The sequence below is a fragment of the Pseudopodoces humilis genome, chromosome 13, assembly GCF_049639895.1.
Source record: "Pseudopodoces humilis isolate 2021_Gansu_Grassland_sample_001 chromosome 13, ASM4963989v1, whole genome shotgun sequence".
NCBI lineage: Eukaryota > Metazoa > Chordata > Aves > Passeriformes > Paridae > Pseudopodoces > Pseudopodoces humilis.
Genome location: NC_142212.1, coordinates 11,323,938 through 11,349,714, shown reverse-complemented (window position 1 = coordinate 11,349,714; position 25,777 = coordinate 11,323,938). Strand labels below are relative to the sequence as shown.

Below are 25,777 nucleotides of genomic sequence, written 5' to 3'. Positions count from 1 at the left end.
TAGAAATTACATTACTGCAGATTGACTTTGTGCCCTGCCTGGAGGCACAAAAGAGATTCAGGGCATTTTTTTCTGTTTTCTCCTGTCTTATTTCCCTCTCCTTCACTCAGGTTTTAAAATAAGCAGCATTCTGATGGGCAGATGATATGGTCTAGTATAAAAATGACTAAGAACATTAATTGTCCCAACAGTAAAATTCCTATCAGCTTTGTACTAGGCATTATATTGAACTTTCATGGGCTGGAGCACTTTTCTTACAGACATCACTGGTGCCTTTTCCTGATCAGGACACAGAGCTGTGCCTCACAGAGTCTTGCATTTCAAGGGGTTTTGCTCAGCCAATGAACTGTCAAAACTCCAGTTTACACTATGCCCTGCATTTTGCACTCAGTGGTATTTTGCCACTTCTGAACATACTAACCTTCTCTATAAGCAGAGGGGAAGCTGGTCAGACAGACAAATCCCTCCTTATCTCTTAGTCATAACCCTGATCCACCTCAGATGATTTAAAGAGCTTCATACATATTAATCTGTCAAATAAAAAGGAAAAGAAAACGGCTTCTTTGCAAATCACTGTTTGAAAACAGAAGTTGCAGAAAGATTCCTCACAACCTTACTTGCTCCCACTCATACACTCATATGTCCTACTCATGGGCACATATTTCACAAGAGATGGCACACTACGTGCTGTTGTGTTGAAAAAAAAAAATAAATTGAAATTCAACATCTCTTTGAAAGTCCTTGTATTAGAAACTAGTGCCTTGACTAATTAATTCCTTAACTTTCACCCTATGGCAAATGATGGACTGGTGTCACTGACAAAAAAAATACCTCTGACCCAGCAATATTCAGGTAAATAATGGAAGGCTGCAAAGGTGGTTTAGAAACAATTATACTGGGAATTTTCAGATTTAGCAAGAAGTCATGCGGTCTTCAGAGTCAGTAAATTTCCACAGACAGTTTCTGTTCTTCGCCCCCCCTTGTGGCAAACATGGCTGAGCCACCAAACATGTCTCAATCGGTCTGTAACCTGCTCCGCCGCAGGAGCCCTCGGAAAATCCCAGCCCAGCAGACACCAGCTGCGCTGGGATATGGCTGGTGCCAGTAAAGACAGCAGGGATTTGCACCGTCACTGCTTGTGTGCATTGGTCAGGGAGGCTGAAGTCAACTGGCTGAAACACATCAAAAGCTTTGTGCAAAAAGACCAGGAGTGAGAAGAGAGTCATGGTTTGCAGAGGAAAAGTAACTAATTTCCAAGGTCAGGGACCCTTGATACAGAGAGAAAATGAGAAGTAGAGAGGGGAAGGAAGGCATGTCATCACCTCACAGCATGATCCTTCTGGAGTAAATACAGCTTTGCATGTGCTCAGTGTGCCTCGCCCTTTCCTCCAAGAGGATCTCTGTGTTGTTTATATCCTAAATGGTGGATTTCCACCTTCATATATCTTCTCATTTTGGTGCTGCTGGCACATAAAAATTTGAATTTAAGTTTCCAAAACCAACTAAATTCCCTGCCTCTGACTCTAGTCTTAGCTGTTCCCTGCCAGTATATGAACAACATGACTCTCCTTCCATAAGGTCATAGTTAATAACAAGCTAAATATGTCCCACCTAGAGGACCTAGAGGGTCATGGTGTCAGTCTACATCTTAAAAGTAAACATGAGAGCTTATTAAAGGCCAATTTCCCCAAAAAATTACCTTAAATTTTGGGCCATGACAATGAGTCAGTGCATAACTCCTTCGGCTAAAGACATATAACCAATTTTCTCTTTAGGACTGTGCCAGGGAATACATTAGACAGTGGACTCCAGGCTCCTGCCGTTTCTGACCTCCCGCTGGCTCACAATGCCTCAGATGGTTGACTTGCATCACACTCCTCCTGGACATGAGAATACATTTACCCAGAAAGGAGATCTTGATGCTCTGGTTTCTGGAAATCACAAGAAAACACAAGGGTTGATGCTATTAGCAGATGGAGACTTTTCCTGTTCAGAGCACTTTCAGCCTGTCATACTTATTGGAAAAGTGGCCATGGTGGGAGCAGCACCACAGGCCCAGCTCTCAGTGCCCATCAGAGGTAAAGATGCTGGGCATGAGCACGTAATTAGGATTAGCAGGTTGGACCTCAATAGATCAAAGCATTTAAGACTGTATCTGCAGACTTGAATAACTGAAGGAAGTCCAAGGCTATTGCAAGTGCATTTTTACTGTCAATGACAAATTTTCCATAAGTACTGGCAATCTTTCTCTGGATTTCATCAAAATAGCTTCTAAAAGAAATTTTGAAAATCCAAACCCAGAAAGAATAACCCCAAAGAGGCTCTGAAGTGATTTCCTTTAAAGAGAAGGGATAGGTACAGGAATTTGCTCATTCTCTTGTCTCAGAGACAGGCAATGGGATTTTGCACAACCCAGCAGCTTGGCTCAACCATCCACGGGATGTTTCAAGTTCTCCCTCGGCAGGGCATATGTCCACCTGAAAGAGTAGTGATAGGGAAGGAATTGCACAGCCACTGCCCCAGCCTGAATATTGTGAGGCTCTTCCAGACCAGCTCTGTAAACAGGAATTACCTTTTGAACCCTTAAAAACCACGCACCATATCATTCTGGAATGGCGTTAATCTCCCGGTCGTGGAGGTCAAAGCAAGAGTTCTATTATAAGCTCTGTGAAACACATCTCCTTCCCAGCCACTCACTTGCAGGGAACAAAATCCAGTCAGTCAAAATGATCCATGTGTAACAGGACACCAGAGCAGGCATTTGAGGGAAAGTGGGCGAGGCATTTTGGAGCTGTGAGACCTCCGAGCTGGTGCCGAGCCCTTGGTGAGGCAATACTGGCTCAGAGCCACAGCCAAGGAAGCAGAAGAGGCATTTTTCTCTTTGCTTCCTTGCGGAGGACAATGGTCTATTCACACACAATATCAGCTGGAGAGGCCACAGCCCCTGCTCTCACCCAAGGTCCAGCAGGGCCTTCCACGGTACTCCCCAGCATCAGCTGTATTCCCTGCCTTCCCCTGCTATGATTCCATCTTCCCTAGGGCTTCTGCATAGTCCTGTTCATTTATCTCAATAGCACTTAAAACAGCTGAAGCCCAGGAAAGACTGGACCTTGTGGTTACAAATGACAAAGCCCCAGCCTTGGAGTCACGTTGGCTGAGCAATGACTGACATGTGCCAGAGCACCCTGATCCCCAGGGTGTGGTAAAATGGAGGTAAGCTGAGGAGCCTCCACATCTCTTTCTTTACCATTTTTTCTTTGTATTTTCCTCGGGGTCAACAGTATGCATTGGATTTGCTGATAAACTTATCAGCAGCAGAGTGAAACATCCGTTTCATTTGTGCTGTTTACACAGAGGCTTTTTCTCCAGTTGGTAAGTTGGGATTCAGCGAACAGGGTGACCCTGTGTTTTCTTCCATGTCTCACAAGCACTGCACCCAGCAGTGTGTGCCACATATCAGAAGATGGGGAGAGACTCTGCATCGGGGACCAGCCCTCCTCCACCCTGATGCTGGAATCTTCACCTCTGCACTGGAGGTGGTCTATCCCCACACATCATTCCCAGCCCCAACCCAACCCCTAGAGATGAGGAAAGGCTGTGGCACAGTATGTGAACGCCGATTACATCTCCAAACAGGAGGAGCACACAATCGGTGGGATCCGCCTGCTTTCCAACCCCTTTGTGCTCAGGGGCAGAAATACAAATAAGCCTCAATGTCTTTTTCCTGCTTATATGAACCAAGATCCGTTTTTCAATAGCAGGCCCTGTCAGATAAGTATTCCCTATTCTCAGTAGTTATTTTTGGGAGAGAAAGCCTTTTGCTGGCTCCCATGACACTCCCCTCTCAGCACTTGGGAGGTGCAATGGGATGGCAGGTAGAAATGTGATTCAGGGATGCTCCTACACCCACTGGAAGCTGGTGTTGCCATGCCAACCCTGTAGCCTGTGCACAGCCAGCCCAGGGCACTGCAGGCTGCTACAGTGTCTGAGCTTTTGCACATAGGTCAGACCTACCAGTGGAAGATTTGCTTGAAGCTTTGATTGCAGGATGGATGACAGTGTCCCACTGAATTTTCAGCTCACCAGCCCATCTCCCCACTTAGTCTTGTCCCAAAGAGAATAGCATCACAAACTTTATGAAGGAGTTTTCCCCTCTAAATTAATTGCATCACACAACCATTGCTAATACCCCGTGTTGTTACAGAGAGACCACAGAGAGAGAAGTGGGTAGGAATGGCAACAATCCTCCCAACAAGCCCAGGCACCTCTGGCAGAGCCGCACCCACCCTTCATTGGCTCAGCGTGTCAGGTCATGTGCTGCCTGAGACAGCATCCAGAGCCCATCTGAAGCACTCACAGCACGTGAGCAATTACCTTTCCTCTGCTTAGACTCACCAAAAGGGACATTTCAAAAACTGTTAGTTCCAAAAAGCACTAAGTGACAAAGTCAGCTCTGTGCAAAGCCAACAGAGGTGGAGGGCACTGCAGACAGTTCATAGCAAAAAGACTCGTTTTATTGCCTTTATTGCCTTGTTGGAGAAATCCCTGGGTAATTTCCTTGGTATTTCTAGCTTACTTCCTTATTGCTCTCTGGGTAAACTAGGTCAAAACACTTGCCTTGTCTAAGCCTTGGTTTGTCAACATATTAAATGAAGGCAATGGAACAAGTTGTTCTCTGCACTTTCTGCATGGAGTTCAACCTTACGGAAAGTCCATACAATGCCCTTCTTCTCCTTCATTGGAGCCAAGAAAGCCTTTGAAATCCCCAAACTCAGGCAAGCGGAGGAGTGTTGCATATTGCTATAGGCAGTTCAAGTGGAGCATATGTGAAATGTGAACAACCAGATTATTAAGAAAGACATACTCAGAATTGCACAGCATTTTGTCCCTAAATGAAAAAATGTGCATCACCTACAATTGTTTTTTTCTTGATCAGCCTGCTGGCTAAAGTAGGAATACCCTTACAAATCACAATACATAAGTCTCAAGAAGTATTATAGGAACAATGAGACTCTACCACCCACTGTGCTGCATCCCAGATCTGGCTGCTACTTCCTGAGATACTGCAGTACATCCCAGCCTCGTTGGCTGTCACTCTACTCACACTGTTCATTCACCTGCACTGATTTTCTCAATAAAAAGCTGAGCATTTAAAACCACAGTACCTTTGAGGGCTCTGCAGCATGTACAGTGGGATCTGATAAAAGAAAAACCACTGTGAGCAGACAATACAGACAGAGTGATCAGGTGTCTTTGAATCTGAATTAATACATGTGGCTATCAAGTTTGCCTTAAGAAAAAAGGTTAGTCTGTGGCATCCCAGATGGGGAATGAAAAATTTTTTTGAAGAAGGTATTTTTTTTTTTTTAATAACATGTCAGCCAGCAGTAATGTTATACTGCACTGTTAACATGTAGGGTAAAATGTACCAACAGACACCACATAAGACATAAGACTGTTCTTCAGAAAGCTTCTGTATTTCAGTGTCTGCATGAAATATGACAATAAACCAGGAATGATTTTATTGTACATTACATTGTATCAGCACTTTCATACTTCCTAATATAATAAGATCCAGAAATCAGGATAGATTTTTTACTTATGTGATTGCTTACTTTTGCATTTCAGAATTTGGGAGCAATTTTGGCATCAAGTCTTTAAAAATGTAACCACAATCTTTTCAAGAGCAGACATAACCAAACTGAAAATTTTAACTTAGCAACACCTCCACAGGGAAGCAGAGGAAGAAACTGTTGTCAGATCAGTATTGCCATGACTGTTGTTTCTTATAGCATCCTTTGGCTGCCTTTGACTACCTAAGTGGCCCTTTCCTGGCTCCTCCTCCTCACTGTCCCACCTGTGGGCTATATATCTTCTGTTTCGTGGCCGTGCAAGGGCTGTCTCCAGTTCATGATATCGTCACAGGTTGTTACTATGAACCATATAGCCAGGCTTGGTACACAGGTTCAATAGTGCAAGTCCTTTGAACTGCATTCCTCAAGTCCACTTTTCATCCCATTATCAGATTGGTACTGAACAAAGGCCAAGTGGAAAATCCCAGTGTGACATGCACATGCTGTCATTCACATGATGGCTATGATCAGAAAAGGGTTGGTAAGAGACCTCATCATATTCTGAACTATGTGAATTATGTGTATTTAGTCTAATTGGAATGATTTCTGATATCTCGGGGTCAGAGTCTCATAATTCAAAGGCAAACATTTTAGAGCACTTGTATATTAATGACATATTGTTAGCCAGAATCAGAACTAGTTCTGCTTAGTCAGTTATCTTGCATTAAAAATATTCAGCCAGAGACTCTGAGAGATGATCTTGCTCCAGGACTTAAAATAAGGACTGTTTCCCTCACTGCCCAGCTATGGAAATTACACAGCCAGGGCTGGGGCTTCCAGACAACAAAGCTACTTGAAGATATTGGGAAGGTCCCTCACTGCCTGTTTGAGAAAAAAAAAACAACCCACCAATTACACACCAACAAAGCAAACATCTAATTTTTGACAGTTTTAAAGCTTATTTGCTTGATTTCTTGCTAAAGCAGAGTAAAAGAAATTGCCATAGTGATGACTTTGGGCCATTAAAGGATCAGGTCCTGTGCTGTGCTGCACAGAGTCTGTAGGAATGTGCATCCTGGCGCATCCCTGCACATATACTCCCCAGAGGGGCTTTGCAAACTGCTTAGATAACTGTTGCATTAAATTACATTTAGCTTGAGAGATCAGTTGACTTCTGGCTCTGATTTCTAATAACTGGAAGCATCTGACATAACGAAAGCCCTTAGAAATGGCACAGGGAAAGAAATAAATGTGCTAATTAAGCTATGCAGAGTGCCTTGAAGAAGAGTGCTCCACTTCAAGGATACTCTGACATTTCTGACCATTACAAGCAGCAGCATAAAAATTTCAGGAATTTAATGTAGAGTGTTTAATTGAGACACAGATGAAAAGAAATCAGTAGAATTTAAAACTGATTTCTTCTCTACAGCTTAGTAAATATTCTTAGCCACTAATGTGGCTAACTTTGATTACAGGAGGTAAATCATTCTCATAAATGTGATAGAAAACCATGCAGGCCTAGCACATTTATGATGAATTCTTTACTTGCAGTAAATGGAAATGCAGTAGTCCTATTGCTCCATCCTGCTTAGCACTTAAATACAGTTTTTCTCATTTATGTCCATCATTTTAACCTGAGGACATGGAGGAATGTTTTGAATTTTACATACGATACATATTTTCTTCTTAGAGTGAACTTGTGAAAATACAGATCAAATAATACTATACTCAGCATTTCTCCCCTCCAAAGCCTCTAACTTTTACAGTATTCTCACAAGATACATTTTGGTTTGTCTGTCTAAATACATGGTTAAACTGAGACTTGAAAACCAGAAAGTTACCAGGGTCAAAATGCATGTTAGATACAGAGTTGGGGAGAGAAATCCTGATCCAAATTCCTAATTGTTATCTCTGCCAGATTGCTGGTATTCCTTTCCTTGCTGGCATTTAGGAATACATTATCTGGATGCCCCATTCATATAAAAGGTGTTGAATGGGAGACCACTATTCTTCTTAGGATGGTTTGAAGACCGTGGCCTCTACCTTACTAGAACTTCTACTTGTTTGATAAATGAAAATGTGTGAATTATTACATAACTTGTGTAATAATTTCATTACCAGACAAAGTTTATCCTCCTGTGTTGTAAAATAGCTCTAATTTTTAAATTACCCCGAGTTACTCAATAGTCAGCACCTGATGTCTGTTTTCATCTGGACTCACCACATCTCTGAAGCATGTCAGAGTATACCTTTCTATAGCTATAAATAGGAACTTAAAACATAGCCCAGGCTATGATTATTTTGGAATTTTGAGTTTAGCTCATACTCATCACAGATATCAAACTGGGTTAACCTTTCCATACTTGATGTTGCTGAATATTAAATTAATTTGCTGTGATTAACACAAGAGGGTCATTAATGAAAGCTCTTTCCATCCAGGTGGTTTTATTCAGTGTCTGAGGGACATGAATACTTGGATCAAGTTTCTCTAGACACATTTTTCAATTTTTCCTGTTAGTGGGAACCCAGAGGACTGGATATGCAATCTTTGACAACTCCAGTTTGTGTCTCCAACTTTATTTAATCCATGTACCAGGACAGCAGCTTGCTACTACCACTAGCTGAAAGAATTGCAGTGGAAGTGACTAATGAACCTGAAAAATTCCAAATAAAGAGAACCTACAATTCCAGCATTTTTCCCTCTGATCTCCTAACCAGACCAATATCCTGCAGAGAGAAATCTAGATCCCACTGAATGTGAGAAAGTTGGCTGGGAATGGCAGCAGCACCTCTTTGATGGCAGAGCCAAGGAAGAAACTATCTAACCCTTCCATTGCAAAGTTTCCACTGGATCAAAAACAAAACAAGCATTCAGTTTGGTCATGCAGGAGTCTGGTGCTAAATACTCATCTGGGCCTCCTATTCTTTCTCCAGCTGTGGATGCTGCACCCTCCTGCCTTTGCTTCTCTCCTGCAGCCCCCCAGCTGGCCTTGGGTAATCTGTGCTCTGACTTGTGTTGCTCTGCATTTCCTAATGGGCCTGTGCTGGTCTAAGCTGCCTTATAGGGTAATAAACTGAAAAAGGAGAGCTTTAGATTAGATATTAGGAATAAATTCTTTTCTCTGAGGGTGGTGAGGGCCTGGTAACTGATTACCTAGAGCAGCTGTGGATACCCCATTCCTGGAAGTGTTCAAGGCCAGGTTGGACAGGGTCTGGAGCAACCTGGGATAGTGGAAGCTGTCTCTGACCATGGCAGGGGCATGGAACTGGATGGTCTTTAAGGACCCTTCCAATCTAAGCCATTCTGTGATTCTAATAAGCCATTTGCAGTTTTAATACAATAAGGAACAAGAAAAATTGTATTTCTGTTGCTTTACTTACATATGGAGCAACGTAGCTAGCTCTCCTTGTCTCAATCTTGTGCTATTAATAAAGTCCATGTGAGGAATATACACATTTACATCATGTGTGAAACCTGTACACATAACTGGTCTCAAGCTAGAATAGTTTCCATGCCATGTGTCTCCATATAGCCCATCCTTCTGGCACATGTGACCCAGAAATGTGTCATCAGGACTCGTGTAGTCACTGGACTAATGAAAAGGAATTCAAGGGAAACAGAAGCAGCGATGCTTCTGTTTGATGCTTCTGACAAGCCTTTGCTCAGCTTGTTGCTGCTGCTCTCTGAAAAAAGTTAGCAACACATAAAAAAGATGTCACCATCCCAACCTGGCCATGGTTTTACATTTTCATACAGCAGCCTCTTATGTAAAGCCATATTTTCCCAGAGATTATTAAGAAAAAGGAACTAAAAATTCACAGCTGTCAGTTTTTAAAAGCTAATAATCACTCCTACACAATGGCTAAAAGGCAAACTTATACCTAAAGACTTGCAACTGGCATCACTGACACTTTTCATTGTCTGATCAAACAATTAAAAATAAAAATAAACAAAATCCACAGAGAAAAATATTCTGGATTTTAACATTCTTTCCCATTTCATAACCAAAGCTGTGGTCAGCAACATGGAGCAAGAGAGATGTTTGGTTATAGGTCATGACTACAATCCAACAGTCTCACTGGCATCATATGGAAAACTTACAAATGGATGTCCAAATTAAAGACATTCAGACTAAAGATGAAACATCACAAATAACCCTATTTTGTCTAGTATAAATAAAAATCAATCCAGTCAAATGATCAGGAAGATAACTGATGCAACATTGTTCTTTTGGGCATTTTTGTCAGTGATTTACCCAGTGTTTTAAATGCCAAAAACAATTAAGCTAGCGGACAAGCTATTCTAATCCTCTGGGCATGATCTGTCCTCCTAATGTTTGCTCTCCAGGTCTCCCCACAGCCACATCTTTTGCATGTCCCACTTCTTCCTTCCAGCCTGCAGCTGGTGACTCACTGTTTAATCAGTGCAGCCATCAGGATATTCACCTGCCAAATCAGAGCAGCCTTGGTCTCACTGCCATGACCTTCACTGTGCCTATTCCTGACTTTTACTTATTACTCCCACTCATTGCACCACATCTAAACTTAAGACTGTCAGTACTACAGGGCAAAGCTCCCACCATGTGTGGCATGAAGCCCACCCTCCATCACAGTGTCTGCAGACCCTACGGATGGTCATAAGCATCTTAACTGCCCAAAGGATGAAAGGACCACCGTCCTCAGGCTGAATAAGGTTTGAAATCCAGGGTAAAACTTCCACTGGTATCAACAGTGCTGGATGAATCAGCAAGGGGCTGATCCTGAAGGTAATGCTAGATGCCACTTGAAGGGTCTGCGTCTCCTCAATGGTAGGGGATTCTATCTTGCAAATTGAAGTCCTAAAGCCAACAAATCATTTTAACAAGAACTGTGAAACTTCTCCAGCAACACTCATTAGAAAGTTACCTGTCACAAAAGACATGAGGCAATAAGGAGTCTGGAGGTGTAGGGGTCACCAGAGGGTATTTTATCTTTCTCTCTATATTTTCTCCAGAAACAATAAAGGAGATAAAAGACAAAATGTGAGTTTATGTCACAGCAGAAGAATGTCTCTATCCAGAGGAAGATAAGCCTTTTTCACTGAAGTCAAGTAATCTTCAAAAGATGACTGAGCTGTATTGCCATGCACTCTGCAGTTTTGTACAATCTTTCCACTTCCTATACTTTATGTAAAAAAGCTACATTATATGTTACATTATATAGCTCAGCTGATCTTAAGATGTGCCCCAAGTCCAGTTATTAATTAGAAGAAGGAAAAATATTAACCTAAATGACAGGAATTTCATCATGTCAGACTGGTGGAAACTTTAACAAGGAGAACAGTCAAACAGCTGTCAGACACAGTGTTTGATTATCCATAGATGGATTACCTGAGCCATGGATTGGCCTATTCTGTCTTTTCCTTACAGCTTTGGCCGTGTCAGAGCCAGGACAGAGACTCTCACCTGCTTACAGCTTCCTGGAGCCCCAGGTTATCTGTGGCTCTAAGGAGATGCACTTTCTGCAAGTTAAATGATGAACACACTGACTAGTTACTGTCTCACTGGCATGTGTTTCACATTAGCTGTGGGACATCTTCCCCCTCCATCTCTCTGCCCTTCTTCATTATCTGGATAACTGGCTGCAGATCATCTCTGAAGGAGTATGTTTACAGGAGTGCAGTATGAAAGAAAGAGCTCAACTGTAATAATATCCTAGTTATAAGAACAGAAAGGCCACATAACATGAAGTTTCTGCCTTCCAGGCCCAGTACTTCAGATCCCATTTTGCATCCAGCAGTCAATGCTGACACTTTTGCACAGGCCAGTCTCGTGCCTCTGCAGAGCTCATCAGCTCCCACAATATGTCTGGAGAAAATCTGCACTTCATACATGGATCTTGGTGAAATTTCATGATATAGAAATGTATCAAGACAGCAGCCTGCAGAAAAGCAGGGTATGACAGCAGTGATCTCCAGTTCTCTTGCAAACACACTGCTGCAAAGGTGTATTAATTGTATTTATGTTGATAGGTGACAGAGGGACTTCAGGGTGCTCAGGCACTTTTTGGGCTCCACAGCAGCAGGAAATCTTTCCTCAGTGGGGTGGAGCTGGAAGCCTCAGTCTGAAAAATCTAGCTCATCACTATCCAGACCACAAGGATTTCAAAATATATGGTACCCACAGGCTGGATCTACCCACTTGCAACACATTGCTTTCCCTGTGCAACCTACTCCCTTCCAAAAATCCCTCAATTGTTTTTATTCCAACTTAGCTCAGTTCTCTTCTCTGAAAAGACACAGTTGAGAAAATACAAACTTTTGGACCAAATTTGAAATAATGATTCTAATCATAGTTTCTGAACTCTTCTTTAACCATATTAGCAAGACAGCAAAAGACTGAGCTGCACAAACTCTTCCATAGTGCTTTCAAAGGTACCCAGAGAGAAAGGGCACACGCAGCTCAGGACACGGAACCTGGCTCAGAGACATGAAGAACAAGTTAAGATGAGGCAGCAGGAATACCTCAGGCTGGAGGAATTGACCTATTTCATTGCAGCTGAGCAAGGATCTCAGCCCATGCAGACCCTTCCTTTCCTAGAGCCTACTTTTTTGATCCTCCTAAATTTGTTACCTGTGTTACAGTATTATTTACCCCAAGTTTACTTATTTACTTTGCTAGTAAAAGCTAGCTACACAAGGGGTTGTGTACATTTTTTTTCAAGTGGATGCAATTATTGTGAGTTTCCAAAGTCACCACAGTATCATTTACCACACACAAAATTCAGGAGTGCAACTTCTCTGAATTATTCAGTGATATAAATTCTTGGAACACAAGAATGTTGTCATACATGTGGGAGCATGGCTACACAGAGATAACACCTGGCAGCCTCAGGAGACTTGCATTGGCAAGTTTTTTTTTATTGCTTTCATTATCTCAATTCTGCGTATGGGATGTTGCTGGAAATCACGTGAGTTCCTGAAGGTCAGCTCCTCTGCTTGTAAATGTGTTTAAGAGTTTCACTTTTGGATTGCTGGAAAATAAAAGGGAGGTACTGCTCAGTCAACTTTTGCTCTACAAAAAATTCATGTCCATGGAAATAATTTTCATCACTTATACTAATTTATAACTGTCATGTCCTCCGTTTACAAGGATAGCTTCCTGGCATGAAGGTATGAAATGTCCTAGATTTCATTTATGATGACATTGTCATCAAAAAATAGCTAAATGAAATTATAATAATTAAATGTACTCAGCTACATTTTCCCTGAGAATTTCTGCATGCTTTGAGTGTGGGAGAAGTGACTCATTCTTCATGAAGAGAATGCAGTATAAATCCTGCTAATTATTTGTACTGAGAGTGGTATCTACAATTCATTAATTATATGAAAGTTACAGGGCTCTGGCACTTTTTAATTAATATTGCAGCTGTCTAAGTTGCAGGCACTCTGCAAGATCTTGAGAAATCATATTTTAGATAGGGTAGAAATACTTTAAATATATTTTTATTCAATATATTTTAGTATTTCTTCTTTGAACATACTCGCCTGACAAATGAAACAATCTCAGCAACTCCGGCATGACAAAAAAAGAAAGCCTCAGCTGCAGCTAGAATTCAGAAATAGATATGCAGCACCAAGAGATATTGTGCACTATTAAAGGATTCTTGGAATGAGTGCAGGACTGGAAGTGAATCCCCTGCCATTTATCAATCCCCTATTACTAAAGGCCACATTCCAGAACAACTCTCAGAACTAGCTACAGGTTGTTAATTAGTACTCACTACTATATAAATTAGAAACAAGGGACTAACAGGAACCCAGGCACTGTGGCACAGGCTGGAGCCCCCCCAGCCCATTTCCCAAAAGGTCTCTGTGCTGCCCATGCCCAGATCAGCCACGGCTCTGCCCAGTCCCACCGCTGAACCAGCACAGAGGAAAAAGCTGCCAGCAGCAGGTGTTTGTATAAACCAGGAAAAGATGGCAATATCCAGGGAAGAAGAAAGGAGAAGGAAGATGAGGAAAGCAACACATGAGGTGATGCAAATTCCATCAAGCTTGAAAGAACCTGTCAAGTCCTTATCCTGCTATAGATAAGTTGCTATAGTTAACTGAGCTGATCCACCTTGCTGGTAAACTGAATCCAATTCAATTGCAGTGCTGTTTGTATCCAGGCTGATGTGTGTGTGGCTGTCTCTAGGACATACATCAGGAAAATAATGGAAAGCACCTGATAGCATCAGTCAGGTAAGATGGCTGATGTTCCCTCTACAGTCCAAAATGTTGCAAAAATACAAAATAATATTTTAGGCTGAGATGACTCAGAAATCAGCATCAGCTTGCCAACTTGGAAGGCCTTAGGATGTTTGCTTCAAATAGTATCTTGGTAACAAATTTGTATGTCACATTCACATACACAGATCCATACATAATGAGATGAAAGGTCACAGCTCCTTAGGAGAAACTCTGTTAATATAGAAATACAAAGAGAGTCTGCTGTCTACAAACAGAAAACTTATAGTCCAAAGGCCCTTCATTAAGTGAACTGATCTATTTCCAGAGCTCTGCCCTGTAACAGCCTCCAGCAAGAAAAGTCCATTATTTGTTTATTTGTTTTCATGGGGTTGTTTGTTTTTGTTTGTTTGGGTTTTTGTTGTTTATTTTTTTAAATCTAGGAGTTTTATCATGCCTGGCTTTCAATTGGGAGAATTATATTTTGCATAAAGAATTTATTCTGAAGGCTTATATTTCTAATAGGCTGAAACCAGTTAAGTTTCGTTGTTTTTTTTGTTTTTTTTATTCAGGAAGTATTCCCTTTGGTATTTAGCAGCTCCAGTTCGAGGACAGGGATGAGCTCTTACATTATGTATCAACAATTGACTTATAAACCTGATAACAGTTTATTTTAAGGGTGCCATCACAGAGATGAAATCTATGACCAGCAGTAACAGGAAAAAATTAAGAATGGGAATACTCAGACTGCATGTGAGAATCAAAAATTCCTGACAGTCCCCTGAAAAATTTCCTTTCAAGGAGGATGACATATACCTTAAAATGTTTTCAGGTGGTATCAAGGGAAAAAAAACCTCAAATAAACCAACTGACTGAAGCACACTGGGAATTAGGTGTACCTGAAGTGATGGACTGGGTCAGCCATAGGACTAGATTATTATTGCACTAAAGACACCAAACACTTAGATCACAACACAAACTGACCATAAAGATCCTGTAACATTAGACCCTTTCTTTACTTTGCATGGTCACCAGTCACATGTGAAAACCATGACAATTTCAAGCATCATGATGAGATTTGTACTATTTTCCCATGGGTCATTTTTCAGACTGGAAAAAGATATTTGGGGAAAAATGTTTTGGAAACTGAAGTCACATGCTTTGATGTGAAAAAACAGCCAGACTGAAATAATATATTCTGACCTTAGCATTAAATAGAACTCATCAGTTTCTTACAACAAAACACAGTATGCTTTGGAAATTAAAATGAACTTCCACATGATTGGAGCAGAAACCTCATACTTGATTTCTGTGCATTCGACATGAAATACATAAACTTTTGATTTATACCACACCATGTTTCAGTAGATTCCAGATAGCCTTAAGGGCAGCTCCAAAACTAAAGGTAATTATGAAAATAAAACTGAATTTCTCAAACAAATCGAAGGTTTGGTTTAAATCCTGAAAATAAACTTGTGGAGACTGGTCCACGATGGTTCACCAGAACTGGATACATAGACTGGTTCCACACTAATGTGGCCACACCTGAAGCACATCTGTGAACAATCTCTATGGCTGGCACCTAGGATATGTGCATGTAAAACCCTTAACTGAATCTCACCTGCAGATTCAGTCTGGACCATCCTGCTAAATTAGGTGCCTTCAAAAACAAAGCTCCCAAGGCCCTCAACAGAGAATGTAAGATTAGGCATCACTTACTTGATCAATTAGCTGCTTTTTGAAGTTGTACATACTTTACATGAATTCATTTAATCATGAAAAGGTCTAAAAAGTCTTTAACTTGCTAGAAACAAGCAGAGGCAGAGAGTTTCCCTGTGCAGAAGTCCCTAGGTCTGGCCTGCCAGTAGATTTAAAGCTCAAGAAACCCTACCTCTCCTTCTTCTCAGGGCCTCACTCACCTCTCCTCTCTCTCCAGCATTTATTTCAGTCTCTGTAGTAGCAATTGGGGTAGACAGGCAACTCGGCTCTGTCTTATTCTGTGGCTTATAGAACCTTGTTCAGTCCTGAGCAGGACTCTTCCCTGCCATCTTTGAGCCTAAAAGACAGCACCCAGGAAACCCTGTAGCTGCAGGGTTATAAAAACCTTCCTGTCAGTGAACACCACTCAACAGAACACTATTAAATAAATAGCACATAGTGGTGTTGACTTTACCTCTGCGTTGTACCCAGCACGTAGCCACAGATCAGTATTGCACCACACAGACCTAATGTTTGCTTTTCAACGATGGCCTCTGTTGGCTTATCCCCTCCAGGCCCATTTCCCACCCTTGACTTGAATCTGTGCTATTGTTGTACTCCCTCTAATTGCCAAAAATTGCTTGTCTCCTCCATGCCCTGGGATTGTTCAAGGTATCCATTTCACGGTGCTGATGCTCCTCTTGTATTGAAGCCAGTTTGGTATTACAGAAGATGACATTACTAAGACTTAAAATGCTTTTCTTAATAATGACATGATACAAAATTAGTAATGTAAGCTACATTAATTTGCTGATCTGTTCCACTTTCTTCCATTGTATGAGAATTATAAAGTAAACCACACAAGCTCTCGAGAACAGTGTCTTACTCTCAACACACATAAATGCAGGGCCTAGCTTTGGTAGATTTTGAAACACAAGGACAGTAAAGGAGGTCGTTTGGAGACTCACTTAGTGGTAATTGTCTTATTCTGTGTATATATTAGCTCTACAGACCTTACTTTGGCCACATGTTAATCCCACCTTGTATTAACTTCCACACCAAGGTATCCAGTTCAGCACCAGGGACTTCTCACAGGGAAGGAGCACAAGAACATCCCTCAAACTTCTTAAGGGAGAAGAATTTGACCTTCCAAGTTAGACTTTAAAACTTCACTACAACCTTGAAAAGCCTCTGTTCTCTTCCCATTGAAACTGATGAACCTTATTTTTCTTGGCAGATCATGTTTCCCAGAGACCTGCCTCTCGTCCCTTTCTCCTTGTCCCACATCCTTCCCTCAAGAGCTTTCCTTGCTCCCATCTCCCTAATCATCTTGGGCTCATTTCCAGGGATACTTGTAAAAATACAGCAGTGTGCTATAAACAGCCAGTCTCGTCAGCTTTAAACTTCACCAGTTACTGTTTGTGAGGCAGGAGAGGGGAAAAGGATATTCCAAGGGGACCCCTTTGACGTGACCGTTCATCTGCCTGCATCAGCAGTTCCCAAGCCTGCCGGCTCCCACCCTCATTTCCGGGCTCATGACCTCCCTTCCATCAGCGCTCCTCGGGGTCGCAACCCCAACCTTGGAAACTTCTCATCTGGATCAGTCAACAGTGACACCTCAAGAATAATTTTCTAGCTGGTGCCATGTTTGTTTATGCTCCTCAGGGGCGTGATTACCCTGGAGTTCAGGTTCAAACTTGTCTCTTTGCTTGTTTGTAAGTTTGGAAAGAATTTCTGGGTGTCATTCAGCCAGTTGATAGCAAACTCCAACTTTTGACTGTTGTGGTTAGAGACAATAATATCCTATTAACTGACCTGGTATGGCATTAAGCTCTTGGTTGCAAAGTTCAGCCGTGCTTGGAAGAAGCAAAGATTTTACTTCTCTGTAGAGTCTGAAAACATCATTGTTTTCCTTGCTTGCATGTCACGATCATTCAGATATAACAATTACTGTGCCCAAACCACTCCTTATTCAATGACACAATTTCATCCCCCACGCTCTGCACCCTCTCTGCTGCACACATGCATGCAGGCAGCTGAACTCTCACAGCTGGCTTTCTGCACGTCTGGTTGTCTTTCTCTTTATGGTCATTGAGACTGTGTGGGTAGTAAACATTGTAATATTCTAATTTCCCACTCTGCTTTGTCGTCTTTGCTTGCTGGTAAAAGGGCAGTGGGAGGCAGAAAATCAACGGTGGTTTGAAGACATCTTGAAAACACCACTGAATTGTAAAACTGTCAGAACATTTGCAGTTTGGATGTGCTACAGCAAGTCCTGCTTTGGAATTTCCCTGGAATTAAAATAATTGGCCATTTTTCAACTACCTGCTTCTTCTATTTTCACATCATATCCTTATTCAGCCTACATGTTTCTGTAGAGGTGGCTCTGCTTCTGCATTCAAGACCAGTTCCTTGAGCTTTCCTGCCCACAAAATCTCTCACCTGGTACTCTCTTACTCTAAGCCTAAAGCAGTTGTTTGACTTTTTCTTTAATCTCAGTGTATTTCAGTGTTACTGTTTTTCAATTTAAACAGCCAAGCGATGTCTGCCTAGACACACCAGGCTGGAATCGGGAACGTAAAGTGGAAGCTTAGCAGTAGCAGCAGCACCTGGGCGCAGCCAGCATTCATACCTGCCTTGGGAAAACATAAAATATAAATCTCGAGTCAAAGGGAAACCAGGTAATACTGAGTATTAACTAAGGGAAACCAGTTATTAAAGTGTTTGAAAGGACACAACACTACCTCTGTGCTTGAGAGGGATAAAGTTATTCAAGATGAGTCAAGGAGGGAGAGAGAAGAAAGACATTTGTGACTTTTCACCACTCGGGCACATGTGAGTACATGAGGCAGTTGGATACAATCCCTTTTTCTAATTATTCAGTCTCCATATGAGGTTTAAGCATCTGACTTTGGATGCTGCCAATAAAAGAGATTAGGCTGAAAATGTTTCAGCATGAAAGACAACCACTGAAGCCAACATCAGGGCTTCTCTCTCCTACGAGCATGAGGGCAAACCCCTCGGCCTGGCAGTGCAGGTGAGGAAAAGAGTCACACTTTGTTAGAATGAAACTTGGTGAGCATCAGAGCACATCAGCATGGAGAAATTCCTGTAATAATGTTCATGAGCCCATCACTTGTTTGTCACTGTACTGCACTTGCAGAAGGGTTGTGGATCTCTACTGAATTGCAAATGGTTTTCACTTTCTTCCTGTTTTTTGTTGTCACTTTGTTCTTACAAGAGTGGACAGAGGTCAGGTTTACCTTCTGCCTTCACTTGTGACATTATGAAATAGAAAACTGGAGATGTCAAAGTGATGGACTAGAGAATCTGGTGTGATTATTGCTACTGAGTTGAGCTTACCTGAAATATCTCTGCCTGTGGAATTTCCAGTTCCAGCCAGGGAGATTTAGATGGGCAAAACTTTCAAGGGTTGTGGGCAGTTATCTGGTTGGTGTTGGATTTTGCTTTTTATTTCTTCTTTCTAAATGTATGTATTTGAATTTTCTTTAGCTAGGAGGGAATTAGAAATTTTGCCAGAGAGGAGAGAGCACTGGACTGATCTGAGATCTGCAAAAACTAATCCAACCTCATGCTTAAAACATCTTTATGTCTTTATGAATAGTGTTCTACATAAAGGAAAAACTACTGTTAAATGCAAAAGAGTTTCCAAAATTAGAATAATCATATTCATCTTGTTAATGCACACTAGAAAAGGATTGGTAATATGCATGGACTAGATGGAATTTAGTAAACAGGCTGACAACTAAAAATATTTTGACCAGTATAGGAGATAAAACTGTCTTTTGAAGAAAAGGACCACTATCAAAAGTTCATGGCTGAAAAACTAATTAGAATACAGCCATTGTAGCTACATGATATTTATATAATCAGATTAGAGAACCATTTGATTTATAAAATGCACAGGGGCTCTTGTTTCAGGGGTGTATGGAAGCATACTTTGAAGTGTATATTTCCTATCTGGATGAAGCTCTCACGTACAGGTGCAGCATTTGTAAAACATCCAAGAAAATACAAAGGTCCTTTTTAAGAGAGAGACTCTTCCTTCCAGGAAAAGTTCTTCTCTTTGAGATTACAAGACTATTCAATTAATAGTAATATTTGGGCTATTCTTGCTGATCCAAAGAAACCAAACAGAACATGGAAATGTTGGAAGGTCATGGGTTTAATCTTGTCAAAGGTATTTTCATGTTTGATTGTTTTTAAGTAGAAAGGCCATATGCTTTATTGATCCATTGAAATATGACACTGGAAAATATTTTTCAGAAAAAGTGGATGTCAAAGGGTAAAAGAGTGGAGTTCAGCTGCATCTCCAGCCTGGCTTTGAAAGACACATATAACCACAGTGCTTCATGTAATTTAAGGTCCACAGGTCTCTCCTACCACTGCCAACACAGACAAGACTCCAGCAGCTATCATCAATATATGTATTTTAGACCTCAAGGTACCAGAAACCCTACCCTAAACATGAATAATTTAGGGAAGAGGGAGTTTCTTGGTTTTCAAAAGATGAAAGTACTTTTGGAGAAAGAGAAATTTTGCTTGCAAATCACATAACAGCTGCAGAGGAAGGGATGAAGAGAAAGTCTAAAGTGAACTCTGCTGGCCACCCTGACAGCCTTCCCAGACTGCCAAATGAGGAAAGTTGAGCTGGCACATCTGAGCAAGGTTCCCAGGGCCAAAGACTGTACACAAAATGATGCTAAGGAACCCACCTTGCTCAATTTATTACAGGAAGATAATCATGTTTGCTCATTTTACTCATTTATTGGTTCTGAATGTGCGCCCATTAACCATATAAACTGTAGAGGTGAAAAAACAGTTGGTGAAATAGTCCTATAAAAGCAGCACGGGAATTCACTAAAAATATGTAATTCTGAGTGAGAATGACTGTCAGAAAGTTCATAGGGCTTCCTGTGTTATCCTCTACCTGTCAAAGGAAAGGATCTAGACAAGGTCTTATTTGTGAAGTCGAAAAATCCACATAGTCCTTGAAGGGAGATGAACTCTTCAAAATAAAAAGAGTGCAAAGGGAATAATTCAGCAAAGTTTGTTTCTTCTTGCCCATCATTAGAATATTATTCCCTAAACCAGCCCAGCAGGAAAGAGAGACATGGAAAATAAGTGCAAGTAGGTATTGCCATGAGAGCAGTAAGCCTTACTCCACCAATTCTCAAAGTAAGAAGTTTAGCTCTATTATATGATGATAAAACAATTTCATCTGAAACACCAAATCTTCAGCCCCAAAGATAGAAACATTTTATCTGCATCTGAGAAATGACAATGATTCTATAAACGTGGAGGCTCATGGAATTACAATAGCTTTCTTAGAAGACGCTGAGAGGCAGAGATACCAGAACAAGATCAGGGAAGCTGAAACTGATAGTGCACAAGATTATATGAATCAACCAAACAGCCCAGTGATGCAAGGGTCAAACAGATGGGAGGAAAAAAAGAAAAAATGACTGCAGGCCAAGGGTATTTGAACTGTATGTGAACACATTTACATTCAGTGTGGCACTATCCATGTGTCACACACAAAAGTGGGACCTATGCTAGCCCTGAGGAATACTGCAAAATTGCCTTATGACAAGACATTCACTCATGACATGGACACTTCACTAAATTAAGTACTTTTAGAGCCAGATAGTCTTTCAGTTTTTCTTTTTTTAGTGCTTTTTAAATAGCTTGTTCTTCAGTGACCTGGAATCACATGCTTGTGCCTTTGATCATTCAGAGTATTTCACAAATTCTTTGGCAAAATACTCAGACCAGCCCAGATAAATAACAGACCTATGCCTGTCAGAAACTCCCTTCTCTACCTGGAACCAGCTGAAGACAGGGGCAGATGTTTCCACAGTCAGCACCAGAGCTAAGACTAGAGGAGTAGAATGTGCTCACCTGTAAGTTTGAGCTCTAGGGTTATTGCTAACAAGAAGAACGACCAATATAAAAGGTCAGTGGAACAACACAAGTAAAGATATTTACCACATGAGGGTGCAGAGCTGAAGAGGAAGGCTGGGATTATATCTGGCCAGCTCCTGTTGTATCATGAAGTGCATCTCTGCAGAAGTAAGAGACAGGTTTGACCATATAGACAGGGACAGGTACAGCCAGAGCTGATCTCAGGAGGATGGCAGAGGTTATTGGATGGGCTCAGTCACCTCTTGGGAAGAGCGGTGGGGAATTTCCTTGGGTATGAAAGGAGCTCACAGCAGTGGGATTTGAGTGAGCTGCACTGGTGTGCTTTTAGTCCTTGGGCTTTACTAATTTTCATATTTACATGTCACTGGGAACATCAGTGTATCTGTAGAAAGACAGTTCCCTGTTCTCAGCTGTCCCAGCTGCATATACATAACAAGGACAGAAGGAGGCATAGAAGTTTTAGAGGCATGGAGAGATTTTGGGTTCCTTGCAGTCCTTTGTTTCTTCTAGCAGGCACTAGAGCACATGAAGGCAGATCTGAGATGTTTCCCAGGGTTTGCAATGGGCCCTGCCTGCAGTGCACTTCAGCATGGCCCATTTCCAGGGTCCCTGTGCAGTGAGTCATGAGCTGAAAAGAATACACAAAAGAAGTTGTTCTTGTCTCTCCTGCCCCCTTTCTACAGCCTCTGAGAGTGGCCAGGACAGCATATAGGAGGATAAGTGCAAGCAGGAGTAAAGTGCTACTCAGAAGTGATTAAGAAGTCTGTTAAATAAACGGGCCGGTAAAGTTGAGCAGGAAGTCTGATGCATTAAGTCTTACAGGATGGATCATCCTAGGAAGGAAACTACACAACTTCAATTATGATGTGTAAGATCACCACAGACCTCAAGAAACATTCCACAAGTCACCAGGAATTCACTAGTATGAATGAAAGCTGCTCCACTGAATCCTGCAATCCACTGCACAGCAAATTGCCAAAGGACTGAATCCCAAAGTGCTCCATGGGGACCCATCATGTACCACCGAGGCCCAGGAGCCTCCTCTACCAGGCATCTCTGTATGGATGGCCTAACATTCTTTCAAGTGTACCTGACATATTAAAAAAAAGATTTAGGAACCCAGAATGATGCCTCAAAACTGCACAGATGTTAAAAGGCACAAGCCAACAGCACAAACAGCCCTTCTCCTTGCTGTTCAAATCTAAGAAAGATGCAACAGAGGGCAGCGAGTTTTAATGCATGATCAGAAGCTGATGTAAAAGTTCTTGTGGAAACATGAGATCTATTATATTTATCACAAATTTGCTAAGTAAGGTTAATACCCTGGCATTGACCCTGCCTCATATGCCCTTAATAACATTATTATGCTTTGTCCTGTTAAGATTTTACAGCAGAAGAGATAATACATGGTCAATAATCCATTATAAACAGGTACTTTTCTTCTTGTCCCCTTGCCCGCAGCCTCCACCCCATCGCAGCAGGGAAGACACTGCTTCAGCCAGAGAATTTGGTTCCAATGTCAGCCTATAACCACCAAATCCCTTCAAAAAAAGAAACTCATCAGGCGTTGTGGTCTTTATCCTAGCAGTAAAATAGCCTGCATGAATATCAACATTACCATAAATCATTCAATTGCTGAAAGTCATCCTAGCATCAGAAGGAGCTGAATAGCAACCATTTCTCAGTCCTGATGCAAATCCACTCACAGCAGCTGAGCTGTGGGAGTATAAAGACCTATTTTTCAGCTAGAATGATAATCAAGCCATTCCTCATGTAAGAGTGAATTCATTTGCCTCGGTATTAGTCCTAAATAAGAATACCAGAAATTGATATGTAGCCTCCAACTCAAACAAAGATTAAACTGAGGCCACCAAATTCCTTTATTCCTTAAAACACATATAAAAGTGCCAGCAAGATTCTTATCTTGGTATGAATCTAAACATACTGAATAAAATTTAAAAGTCACCATTTCAGACTGTTTTTTCTCAGCAGCCCCAATGTAGCCATAAAAATCAGAATCTGTCCTTAATAACAGCACACTGGTACTGTGCAGAACTAGCTCCAGACTATTTATAGCTCACACTATATATACACACTGCAGCTTCCAAAGGAATATTTTATCTTTTGGGAGGACAATGCTTTCAGTAATGTAAGAAGCCAAAGTTTTGCTTTAAAAAAAACCCCAAACAAAACCTCTGCTCAAACCCTTAACCTGGAAGAGTAGCCCTGCACTGCCAATCAGATAATGGGCTTAATTCTTACATCACACTTTATTTGTAGCTCACTGTGTAGTTAATGTTTGCAGCTTATCTAAGAGGAGAAATGTGAAACCAGAGTTTTAGAACAATAGAAACAAGGCTGTCACCAGCAGGCTGCCAATGAATCATGTCCCTGCAGTCAAGTTCTCCCAGAAGGTCATTTGTAACAGAAATACATCCCTGCCTGAGCTGGCAAAATGCTGAAAAGTGTTTCTCAGTTTTATCCTAATAAAACATTGAACAGATCAATTACCAGAACAACTTCACCTGGTAGGATTTTTAAGTTCTATTGTCTGCAAGAATTAATAGTAAAGGTTACAGAGTGAGCAGGCCTGCTTGCTTCTGTCAGAGGTTCTAGAGGTGGTTCTACCTTCAATCTAAATTCAAGCTACCAAAAAACCTTTTACAAACCTTAGGAAAAGTGATTTCCTGTTCTCTTTCGCATTTTCAAAATCAGAAAATAAAAAGTTAAACACTAAGTAACTTTCTTCCATTCCATTCAGAACAGAAGCCCTGAAATCATGGAAAGCCAGCAAGGTCTGCAAGAATGATTTGCCAAAAGACAGAAAGCAGCACTGATACTTTTTTCCTTCAGTTCAGAGAGAGATGCAGAAAAAGGACAAGGAAGTACCGAAAAAAAAAAAGAAAAAAAGTACCTGAGTCATAAAAGCTGTTTTTTGCTCACATGGAATTATTTTAAAGTAACTGCAGCTTAAAAAAGAAAAAACATCTTTTCTGCTGCGCTTGCAAAAGAGCTCCAGATTTTCTGCAAGAGAGAAAGCAGATGACGGGGGGAGCTGTTCTTTTAAGAAAATTTCATTGGCACAAACAGCTGGCACTTAGTGACGTGTTATTTATATGTGCAGTTGCTCGTGTTTTTTAACAGATAAGAAAGCATTATCTCATTTGTGATTCAGGTGAGGAGCACAAGCAGCTCTGCAGCGCCTCTGGGCCACGTTTCTTATCGTATCAGAAACATCTGTCATTTTGCAAATGAGTTCAAATAAAAGTGCACTAAATATGCAGTTTCAGGATGAAACAGCATTATGCTAGGAAACCAGAAAAGCAGCCTCCCCCTGCAAATGCTGGGGTGGTCTGTCCCACATTCACCAGTTGGGATGAGAGCAAGGACTATGAGGGGGAAGGGGAGAAAAAGAGAGAGACCTTGGAAGTGTCATGATTATAAATTATCCTTTCTCTAGGAGACAACTGTGCCTGAGAACTGGCTCACTCATGGGGGTCTGGCGGTTCATGCTGCAAAATGATTAACACATCATAAACAGACCTGGCTGAATCCTGGCCTTTGTCATCCAGAGGACTTTACTCAAGAAAACACCGATGGGCTGGGGTAGGAAGGATGCATGGAGAGGTGGCCAGCATGGAGATTACCACCAGAACTGTACTTGCAGGGGCTCTGATCACAAAGATGGAAATGAATCCATTTTAAGGGCAGCTGAGGATGAGCTGGTAGGAGCTTCCACTTCCAGGGAGGGCAAGGTGTGCCTCTAGTCCAAGATGAGGGGAAAAAACAGGGCATGCTCATGCACTGACGTTCACTCCGGCAGTAATGCTGCACATGGCACAGAGTTAGAACAATTCATACTATAGACCATGTTTTCCTCTGGTCGTGTTTTCCAGAGAACTGGGCTGGGTCTAGTACCCCTGTGAGTACAGGGGAGTTTTTGTACTCCTCTTTAGTAGGAACAAAGACAACTCAAGGTGGCTTCAAAATCCGTCATGCCTAGAAGTGTCTCTGTAGCTCTGCAAGCTGGCAGCTGGATTGAGATCCCCATACGTGTCACACAAAGCTTCCTGCTTTGCCTTTGGGCTTTTATTAAAAAATACAAGAGAAAAATGATTGTGTCTTTAGCCCTTTCAGAGAAATCCCTTGAACTTCAGCTGATGCATAGGGAAAAGCTATGGACAGGCTCTGACTGGGTTATTGTTCCTTTAGCCTGTGGACAGCCACACGCTGCCTTTTCTGTCCCAACAAAGATCCCTTTGGTGACCCTTTATGGCTGCTGTATCTCCAGGTGTGGATGAAATGTGAAATATTCTCCTTTTTTCCCCCCAAGGAGTACAGGCATGTAGCT

The 25,777-nt window shown here is 41.5% G+C and overlaps 1 long non-coding RNA gene across 2 annotated transcripts in view; it reads right to left on the bottom strand.

The window, feature by feature from the left end:
* Window positions 1–24,492, bottom strand: part of LOC148183225 (uncharacterized) — a 29,618-nt gene extending 5,126 nt beyond the window's left edge. For both annotated transcript variants that reach the window (XR_015773667.1, XR_015773666.1), the window contains exon 1: window positions 24,341–24,492. This is a non-coding gene — a long non-coding RNA (uncharacterized LOC148183225). The remainder of the gene's footprint in view (window positions 1–24,340) is intronic.
* Between the last annotated feature and the right edge of the window lie 1,285 nt (window positions 24,493–25,777).